The following is an 11,035-nucleotide window of genomic DNA, read 5'->3' on the forward strand; positions in this document are numbered from 1 at the left end:
GCCCCGCCCACTGCCCGCGGCCCGGCCAATCGACGCCCAGGACCGAGGAGGACACGCCCCCACCCTCCACCGCCCTCCCCTCCCGCGCGGCAGCTTCTGGGGAGCTTCCCGCTATCCAAGGGCTGAGGGGCGTGGCCTGAGGGGCGAAGGACCCCTGAGGCGGGGGTCCGGGCCGGGGGCAGCACCGGAAGGGTGGGGCGGTGCCGGAAGGGAGGGGCGGAGGCCACAGGGCTGGGAATTGCGGCTGAAGAGACAGGGGACGGGGTAGAGAGGATGGCCTGAGAAAAGGCTACGAAGAAGAAAAAGGCGCCCCTTCTGGGCAGACGAATTAGAAGAAAATGGTGCCTTCCTTGGGCGGGGTAGGGTCCGAGTGAAGGGAGGAGGCAGAGAGGCACCTGTGTTGTGTGGCCAGAGTGAGGGCGCCTCGCCCAGCCCTAGACTGGGAGCACCCATAGTGTGAGGGGAAGAAAGCGGCGCGACCACCCTCGAGCCCAAGGGAATGAATTCGAGTGTGGTGCCCTTTATTCAAGTAAAATCCTTTCCGAGCCCTTGCCGTCGCCAAGCAGCGTGCTCATTGCTAGGAGCGGAGCGGGCAAGGAGCAGACACGGGGCCCGCCCTCGTGGAGTTGACACAGGTAACAAGCAAGTAAACAAGTCATTATACGGGGGGAAGAGCGCGACGAAGGGCACGGGGGACTCAGAGGATAGCCGAGGGCAGCTACTCTAGTTAAGGGGACAAGGGAAGGCTGCTGTAAGGAGGTGGCATTGAGGTGTGACCTGAAAGATGAGAAGGAGCCACCCTTGGGAAGGGGGACTGGCGGGGCGGGAGGTCGGAAAGGGAATCCCAGGCGGAGGGAAAAGCAGAGGCAAGAGTATTCCGCACCTCACGCTTTGTGCTGGGTGGTGGCTGAAACCTCACCTTTGAAAACCAGGCTGTGTTTTATTCTCGATAAAACTTGTCCGAATGCAAACCGTTCAAAGTATGGTGATGCACACAAGCAGGTGCACTTTTAAAAACATTTCATGCAGAAATAAATACAGATTCTCAGGAAGTTGCAAAGGCAGTGCAGAGAGGTTATAGGTACCCTCTACCCAGTTTCCCCCAATAGTTACGTCTTACTTATCTGTATCAAAGCCAGGAAATTGACAGTGGCGCAAATGTATATATAGTTCTATGCCATTTTGTCTCAAGCACAGATTTGTATAATCACCACTAAAGTCAAATACAGAGCTATTCCATCACCACAAAGTTCTCCCTTTGGCCTTGTAATATCTAACACTTTGTGGTGTTTGGGTAATTGAAATGGTAGACTTTCTCTCTAGTTTTAGGTCTGGAGCCTTGTGGTGGTCAGGGTAGAAAGTGGAGCACACACGATTGTTAACAGGTGTTGAGAGAGTGGCTGATCATCGTTGCTTTGGGGTACAGACACTAGTGTGTGGTTCACGGCTAATGCAGAGCTCTCAAGTTGATCTCCAGTCACATGTGGGAAGGAACTGCTTATATTCCTGGGGGTGGAGTACAGCTTGTGCAGTCACTTGGTTTATAAGCCTTCTGGAGCAGATAAGGAGGGGAGTACAGTTATTTAATGATCCTTTCTCTCTAAATTATCCTGGAGAAAGTCCACAGCTTCATTTTTTTCATTCCATAACGAATAAGCCCCAAGAGGCATGAACTTCCTGTTTATGCCGCGGTTCCCAGGAATGAGGAGCAAATGCACAGGCGGCTAATTAAAACTTTTAATAAAGGAGGGCTTGATTACACATTGCATAATCAATTTGTGAAAAAGTATTTAGCTTGCATTTTTGCTGGAAAGGAAAATATTTCAGAATGAATTTAATGTTTGTACTCCTGCCTGCTGCGTTGATTCAATTCTCAAGGCAATTCCAACAGCATCATTTCTGGAGAATTAGAAAAGAGGCTTCACCCTTTGGGAGAAAGAATTTGGTAAACACTTGTTGGCCCTGGTTTCAGGTTGCATCAGTTCGGGAGCTAATTCCAGGCCCCAAGCTGAGAACAAGACTTGACTTGATTTTTAGATTACTTTCAGAATAGATCGGAATTTACAGATTTAGATTTTAAAACGCTGAATTTCACTTGCCCCTGAAACTGTTGTATTCTGGCTTTCTTATGCATATTATGTATAAATGTATTGATTAAATGTACTTTAAAAATAAATATTGTATCACCCTCTCCCTTTGGGGGAATTTCTAGTCCTAAAATTTCTTCCAGTAGTGATTAGAAGTTAGAATGTTTTTTGAGAACTTTATGCTTTAAAAACTGAGACTTATTATATGAAATTACAAATAATTTGAAGAGAGAAAGAATTACTTCTCCTCTTATTGCCTCTAACAGAACTATTATCATTTTGGTGAATTTTTCCTCTAGCTGTTATTTAAAGTATATTTGCATATAAGTTAAAATCAGAGTATTTATTCCATATTTCTTTCAAGTTTTATTTTGCTGTTATTTCCCTAGCATATTCAGGGTACCAAATTAAGTATTGATTGATGGTGACAGCGATGACATTAAGACATGGAGATGGGTTTGAGACAGACATGCACCATGAATTCATAATTGAATAAGTCAGAAGGAAATTTAATTAGTCTTTTTCCTATGTCCACATAAGAAATGCTTTAAGAACAACAGAGAAAAGTCCTTATTTATTTTCTTTTCCTTTAAATTATGATTCCAGGCTGTTCACAGTGACTGCAGTGAAATCAGCTAACCAAATGCTTTTGAGGGGACAGCAGTACCAGCAAGCTATGTCTGTATGTGGCATTTTCACCAGGATGGGTCTAACTAGGTTGATCTGTTTCTCTATGTGGACTAATTCACTTTTATTGTATTACAGCAGCATTTTTGTCTTCTTAGCTCTTCTGTTCTTCAGGAAATTACTCCGGAACTGAATCATAACAGGAGTTTCACCAGTGGATTTTGTACATTTGAGCTGTGGCAGCAGACCAATTACACCACAGCACTTGGTAAGAGCACTGGGTGTTTGTGTCCTCAGGTCTTATGAAAATAAAAAGCATTACTGAAACATTGGTGGTATTTAATAGAGTCATCTATGGCAAGAATTTTATTAATCTTCTTTATCAGTTCACAAAGCAAATATTTGTTGATACCTATTATGTGCCAGGCATCGTTGTAGGTGCCTGGGATAAAACAATGAACAAAAAAGACAAAAATTCTTGCCCTCATGGAGTTTTCTTTCTGGTATTCCTTTCCACATGTATTAGTTTGCTAGGGTTTACATAACAAAGTACCACAGACTGGGTGGCTTAAACATCAGAAGTATATTTTTCTTACACCACAGACTGGGCGGCTTAAACATCAGAAGTATATTTTTCTTACAGTTCTGGAAGTGAGAAGTCCAAGATCAAGGTTCAGCAGAGTTGGTTTCTTCTAACGGGCCTGAGGGAAGCATCTGTTCCAGGTCTCTCTCTTTGACTTGTAGATAACTGTCTTCTTCCTGTGTTTTCACATCGTCTTCTCTTTGTACACTTCTGTGTCCAAATTTCCTCTTCTTATAAGGACACCAGTCGTAGTGGATTAGGGCCCACCCTAATGACCTCATTTTAACTTAATTACCTCTTTAAAGACCCTACCTCCAAATACAGTCACATTCTAAGGTCCCAGGGTTTAGGATTTCAACATGTGAATTTTGGGGGAACACAGTTCAGCCCGTAATACCACATATGACTATGGTGTATTCAAATCTTTGTCCTGCTTGTTTTCTCATATTAATATCTCTGAGGTATTCAAAGTCATGTATGTTTCCCTGTAAAATGTATCCAGGTAACCTATAATTATGAGTGATTATTTTTCTAGACATGATTTATTTTTAATAAATACTGAAAGTTCTTGGTTAGGAAGGATTACTCTGCTAGGAATGTTGCCCCATCTAGTGGCCGCTGTATTCAACTACTTCTGTCAAAGTTATAAAAATAAATAAAGGGGCACTATGTTGGAGAAAGGGTTCTCTTTTCAACAGGCTATTATTCACAGGGCACTAAGGATTCATGATAAAAAAATATTTTATCCATCACTGTATGTGGAATTAAAGAGAGGTCTACATAATGACACTATTTTTAATAATTCAAATAATATCAATACCATCATTTAATATCACTACCAGTTACTGTTTATTTTTTATTTCCATGAGGAAACTGAGGCTTGGTTTACTCCCTTGCCCAAGATCTCACAGATTATAAGTAGTGTTTGTTTGAAGTCTATATGACTTCAGAGTGTAAGCGCTTAATCATTCAGGATAAATAAAAAGAAACAAAAAGACTCAAACATTTTGTAATGCATTCCTAATAAGTGACACATCTAAGCATACACCTAAATGAGTACTCACGTTTGTCTTCAATCTTGATATATACTTCACCTTTATCTTGAAATGATACTTTATTGTTCAGTGTTTGTATCGTCGTTGATGTGCTGTGTCAAAGTGTGTCTGTCTGTCTTAGATAATGAATTTATAAAGGACACAATCCACAACCAGGTCAGTATTTATTGCATACCTTGAATTACGTCGAACATTTAAAATAACTATTAAAAAGTTTGGACTTTTTTGGTAATTTTAAAGAATAATTTTTGTTTCTCTATTATACAGGTTGAATGCGGCAGCTAACTTGCCTGGAAACATCAGGAAACGCTTCTGCAGAAAGCTGAGTTCGATAGGATAAATACAAGTTAGAAAAGGATGCCTTAGGAATACAGAGAAGCCCTTGTAACTGCATGGGAGTATGACAGAGTTTGACATTTTGGGAGAAATGTAAGTAGTCAGATATGCAGGGAGTGGGAGTGATAAGAGATAACAATGGACTAAAAGGCATATGCCAAACTGAGAAGGAAATTATGAAGCCAAAAGTTATGGAAGATCTTAGCAAGAGAGGTGGAATGAACCCTTCTTATCAAAAGATCATGTAATAGACAATCTGAATAGGTCTTTATCTATTAAAGAAATTGAATAAGTAATAATCTTCTAAAACAGAAAGTCCAGGCCCAGATGGGGTCACTGGTGATTTCTACCAAACATTTAAGAAAGAAATTATACCAATTCTCTACAGTCTCTTCCATAAGATAGAAGCAGAAGGAGTACTTCCTAACTCATTCTGTGAGGCCAGGATTACTCTAATATCAAAATCAGACAATGACATTACATAAAAGAAAACTACAGACCAATATCTCTCATGAACATAGGTGCAAAAGTTCTCAACAAAATATTAGCAAATGGAATCCAACAATGTATAAAAGAATTATATACAGTTACATATAAAATGGTGTAACATTTGAAAATCAGTCAGTGTAATCCATCACATCAACAGGCTAAAGAAGAAAAGTCACATGATCCTATCAATAGATGCAGAAAAAGCATTTGACAAAATCCAATAGTCATTAATCATAAAAACTGAGTAAGGTAGGAATAGAGAGGACTTCCTCAACTTGATAAAGAACATGTACAAAAAACCTACAGTGAACATCATGCTTAATGGTGAGACACTAGAAGCTTTCCCACTAGGATCAGGAACAAGGCAACTCCTTTTCAACATCATATTGGAAGTCCTTGCTAATGAATAAGACAGGAAATGGAAGTAAAAGGTATACAGATTGGGAAGGGAGAAAATAAAACTGTCTTTGTTTGCAGAAGACATGACGGTCTATGTAGAAAGTCTATACTTGTACTCTTACGGTATTATATAAGGAAGCAAAAGAAAGGAGGAAGTTAAACAAACGAAGAAAGGGCCCAGAACAAATGGCTTCACATTTAATAATGGTGTTTTCTTATGTAGTTAACAATTGATATATGAACGTAAGGTAATTAAAATGAATGATCCCAGTATATCATTTGCGGCTAGCTGAGCGTAAAATATCCTCTCGCTATTCTTGAAAACTTTTTTCCTGGACTTTAAGACATAATGGCTTGGAGCTACTGGATACAGTTACTACATCATTGGGCATTTTATGGGTGCTATTTGTTTGTACACTGTATCTTTACTTTAAAAAACCTTTCTTTAAAGAAGTTAACAGTGATCATTTCGATACTAGCCATTAAGTAATGCAAGTATAGTAATGTAGCATTTGATTATTGTGCCTGTGCTCCCTGTCTTTTTACAGTACTGCATTCCCATAGGTCATGATAAGTAATCACTCATGTTACCTTTTTGCATATTGCCTAATCTCCATTTATAGAAGAGGCAAATGAGTGAGGCAAATAGAGGTGTAGTTAAGATCACAGGCTCTGTGCCTGCATTGCCTGTGTTAGAATCCTTGTTCCGCCATTTCCTAGCTCTCTGACCTTGGGCAAGTTATGGAAGAATAAGTGAAATAATCCATGTGAAGTGCTCAGCACAGTGCCTGGCACATAGTAAGCACTTCATAAGTGTTAGTGGTTACTAAAGTAATTGTATATTACACAGACATTATATACTATTTTTATTATTACAACAAACAATGACACCATGGATTTAAACAGGTAGCTCTGACCCTAAAGCTCCCCCGTTTCCCTCTATCAACACCGTCTCTGTAAATTTTTAGTCATTGATGAAGACAGAACTGATTCTCTTTAAATTGCTTTGGCTCTGTGAAAGAAGGTTTGCCAGTTTATCAGTCCAGATAGAGTAGATTATGCTGCAGAAATGAACAACTTCCATATTTCCATGATTTTCCACAAAAATCTTTATTTCTTACTCCCATTTCATGTCCTGGGATGACAGAGGCTTTTTCATCATAGTCACCCAGGGATCTCAGCACATCTTAACATGTGCTTCCACCATCACCAAGGGAGGGAAAAGGGGATATGGTGACTTGTGCGCTGTCTCTTGAAGCCTTCTGCTTGGAAGTGACACATGCACTGCTGCTTATATTTCATTGGCCAAAGCCAGTAACACAGCTAGGTCCAACTTCAAACAAGCAGGGGAAAGTGCAGTTTTCTGGGTTTAGGAAAGAGAGAATTAGACACCAGTGAGCAGCATTAATAACTACCATACCAACAATTTGAATTTTTTTCAGTTTCCTAAGTTGATATTTATCTTTTCAATTTCTAAATCTGCCCCCATCCTTTCTTATGTATACAGATCTTCCTCAACTTATGATGGGGTTATGTTCCAATAAACCTAAGTTGAAATCATAAGTTGAAAATATTGTAAGTTGAAAATGCGTTTAGTACATCTATCCTTCTGAACACCATAGCCTAGCCCAGCCTACCTTAAAGGTGCTCAGAACACTTACATTAGCCTACAGTTGGGCTAAATCATCTCACACAAAGCTATTTTATAATACAGTGTTGACTGTCTCATGCGATCTACTGAATACTGTACTGACAGTGAAAAACAGTATGGTTGTCTGGGTACAGAATGGTTTTAAGTGTATCAATTGTTTCCCCTTGTGATTGTGTGGCTGACTGGGGGCTGTGGCTGCCCAGCATCAAGAGAGAGTGCCATCGCTAGCCTGGGAAAAGATCAAAATTCGCAATTCAAAGTACAGTTTCTTCTAAATGCATATTTTCATGCCATTGTAAAGTCAAAAAATTGTTAAGTTGAACCATTGTAAGTCAGGGATGTTTGTATAGATTCTTCAGGAAAAAGCCTAAGTATAGTTTCAGAGAAACACCTCTCTTTCAGAGAGGTATATCAGAGTTATCTGGAGACTTTTTCAAGATCATGTGCCCAAGGCCCGCCCAAGAATGGAAATATCTATAGGTCAGGCTCTGGGTGTGTATCTTTTGAAAAAGCTCCCCAGATGGTTCTGGTTTGCTCCCTGTTGTGACTATGCAATTGTAAACTCGTATTTGTTTTCAAGGGTTGTCCTTAAGACAGATGGGAGGAAACAGAGCTGAAAGGGTCAGAAAGAGGAAGGCATCAGGAAGGCACTATGACTGAAGTGTAGCCGGGCTCTCAGCTCAGGCTGAAGCTGTGCTCACCTCACAAGTCAGTATATATCTGGCTTCTGGCATGGGTAGATGACTCCAGGGTTCCATTTACATAAAGGAACACCAATCCTCATGAGAAAGACCTCACCTTAAGGGAGACTTGACCCTGCCCCAACTTGCTATTGAAAAAATTTTTTTCAGAAGATTAAAAGAATTTACCCACCACTTAATTCAGTAAGTGCTAGCATTTTGCCATATTTGTTTTATTTATTTATCTTTTTTGACATCCACTGATGGTTGTTGCTTGAATCAATTATTTCATTGAGGGGCAGGGGGTGCCAAATGGTGATTTTCTGATTCTCCCATTCTTTTTACATTTATTATCACTATCTAGCATTCTTCAATAAAGAGGAGCTTTCCTTTATCAACTGGAGATGAATTAAGTTTTTCCTAAAAAGGCAGAATAAATAAATGCTTAATTTTTTAAACTAGGGAAGATTTTTCAGCAGCCTATGTTTGATTGAAGGACATTTGGCCAGCATTGTAGTGGACAGATGATCTAAATGGCTTATGCATTTAGTTCTATAGCCCAACTCTCAGACTCAGAATGATAGAGCATGGTAGCTAAAGTGGAAAATGGTGTAGGAATTATAGTGGCTGTAACACTGAGAACAGAAAGTGTCAATAGCATCAGTTGCAAGGCTTGGGAAGTGTCAGAGGACAGGACCCATGGCACAGACATCGGCAGGTTCCGTCAGGACTGGTACCTGTTGGTGGGTCCCAGTAGCTAGCTATAGTACCGTCGGTGGCCACGGCAGCATGGCTGCTGTTTTGTTCATTAGCAACGCCAGGGAACAGCAGCAGCAGAAGAGCAAATGGCGCCAACCAAGTGGGCAATTAAGAGGATTTTTCTGTAGAGCATCCATGAGGCAGCCGTTGGGGCACCCAAAGCTGTGGCAGGGAACCTGGAGCTCTTGAAGTGCTGGTAGAGTCCGAATCAGAGTCAGAGACATACGGATTTGGGAGACTTAATACTTTACTCTTGGGCTGGTGTGACCTGGGAAAAAAGTGCTGCATCTTACCAAGAACAGAAAATGGTGAAGAAAGGGTTCTTTTTAGGCAAAGGAAACTCAAGGGATAAAGTGATGTATACAATTCAAAAGGCAGGGAGATAATGGCAGGTGGATTAGATTGAAAGAGAAAATCCAAAGATACCAGTTGACTAGTTGAGGGAAGCAGGAAATCTGTCGGTATTTCATGACAGGCTTAGGGAAGCTAACCACCTGGCAGAAGTCCGTAGTGCATGGATGGCTGAAGGGCCAGTTTTCTGATCCACAAGTATATCTCTCTCCATTTATTCAAATCTTCTTTTCTGCTTCTCAGTGCCATGTGATTTTTTAATAGTAAACACTGTTTCAATTAAAAGAAAAATTAAAAGTTTATTCCTGATAGAATCCACATACCCTGAAGAGTTAAAATGGTCTGAATATAAGGTTTCTTCTAATCTGTACTGAACATAGGGGTTATGGTTACTAAAAGTTAGTCAAACCATATATAGGAAGTAAACTAATGATTGCTTTTTCCTTCCACTTTTAGGATTTTTTTTTTAAGGGAAGGCCGTTTTTATTAAACTTGTACATTTTACTTCTTCCTTTCAGAATCCTAATTAAAAAAACATGTTTCTGCTTACTTTAAAAAACAAAACAGAAAACAAACAAAGGAAACTATTAAACATTACTTTTGTGATCGGAAAGGAGACAATAGGATTCAACATAAGCTAAGAAAACTATACGTGGAGCAAAGAAATAAATCGAAGAGGAACCGACTCTGATCTAGGGCTAAGACCATTTGCAACGTGCACAGCCCTTCACTAAGAATTTCCAAAGCAAACCCATCCCGGGAGACCAGGGAGCAGCCCTCTTACCTTCTGGATTAACAAACAGACCAAAAGCCCTAATGATCGCGCAAATACAAACCAATCACTCTATTTGAAAAAGCACAGATGCGTTCAACACTTGTCTCCCCTCCCTTCCCAGATTCTCTTCATTAACGGGGGATTGAGGAGGGCAGCCCCTTGGCGGCAGGGCATTCACATGACGTAAGTGTTCTTCACCAGCGGCTCTTTGTCGTCCCCAGAGCTCCGCACAGTGCGGGGGGCGCGCTCCTGGTTCCTCCGCGCCACCCTGATCAGGCAGACCACGGAGGCTCCCAGCAAGAGCGTCAGGACCATCACGAACAGCCCTGCCAGGACCACCGCTTTAGTGCAGGCCAGGGCAGGACACAACTGCTTGCCGAAGCGGCGCTGCACGCACTCCTCCTTGGAGGGGTAGCTGTTTTTATTGCCCCGGCATCCGCCGTAGGTGAAATTATCACAAGAGTTCTTCTCGGCATTAAAGTAGCAGCGTGGGAAGGATGCGCGGCAAGCCCCAGGAACGGCCTTGGCAGTGCAGTATTCTTCATAGTTGAACATATCACTGGACAGGTCATCAGAATCCTGCCTTCTGGGAACACTTGGGACAGAGGAATCTGCTCCATTCCTGGACAGGTCATCGATGGTGTTTACTGTGACACCAGCACACTTTGCAAGACACTCCTCCTTGGTCATGGAATTATTGTCATTCCCTCCACAGCCTCCATACACAAACTGCTGGCAGGATCCGTCAGTGACATTGTACCACCACTTAGGGATGGAGGCCCGGCATTTCCCCACACTCTTCGAAACTCGGCAAAAGTCTGTGCAGCTGTGTGTGGCTGGAGAAACACCTCACTTTTAGTAGATGCCCTTGCTTCCATGGACGCCACATTCTCCGTCGGCCGCCTCAGCGGGAGAGGAGCAGCGATGCCAGCAGGGTGAGGGGTGCCCAGTACCGCCTCAGCCCACACAGTTGCGCCATGAGGGGCTCCACCCCTAGGATTTTTTTTTTGAAATATAAAAACAAAGTGACTTTTTGTCACACTTCCCGTAAACGTTGGTTTATCCATGGAGAAATGGAAACTTTTTCTACTGGAAGAAGGTAAGCTGAGAACTACTGCTGTGTTTGGTTCTATTTTTATTATTTATTAATCAAATATACATAGACTGAAAGGAAAATAAAAAAACAAGCTATGCATTAAATCATGGCAAACAGTCTGTATTGTAATCTGCATTTCATAAAATT

The 11,035-nt window shown here is 41.4% G+C and overlaps 1 pseudogene; it reads right to left on the bottom strand.

The window, feature by feature from the left end:
• Positions 1-9,942: 9,942 nt before the first annotated feature.
• On the bottom strand, positions 9,943-10,786 carry LOC101277828 (kunitz-type protease inhibitor 2-like; annotated as a pseudogene).
• Between the last annotated feature and the right edge of the window lie 249 nt (positions 10,787-11,035).

This window comes from Orcinus orca, chromosome 6 (genome assembly GCF_937001465.1).
Source record: "Orcinus orca chromosome 6, mOrcOrc1.1, whole genome shotgun sequence".
NCBI lineage: Eukaryota > Metazoa > Chordata > Mammalia > Artiodactyla > Delphinidae > Orcinus > Orcinus orca.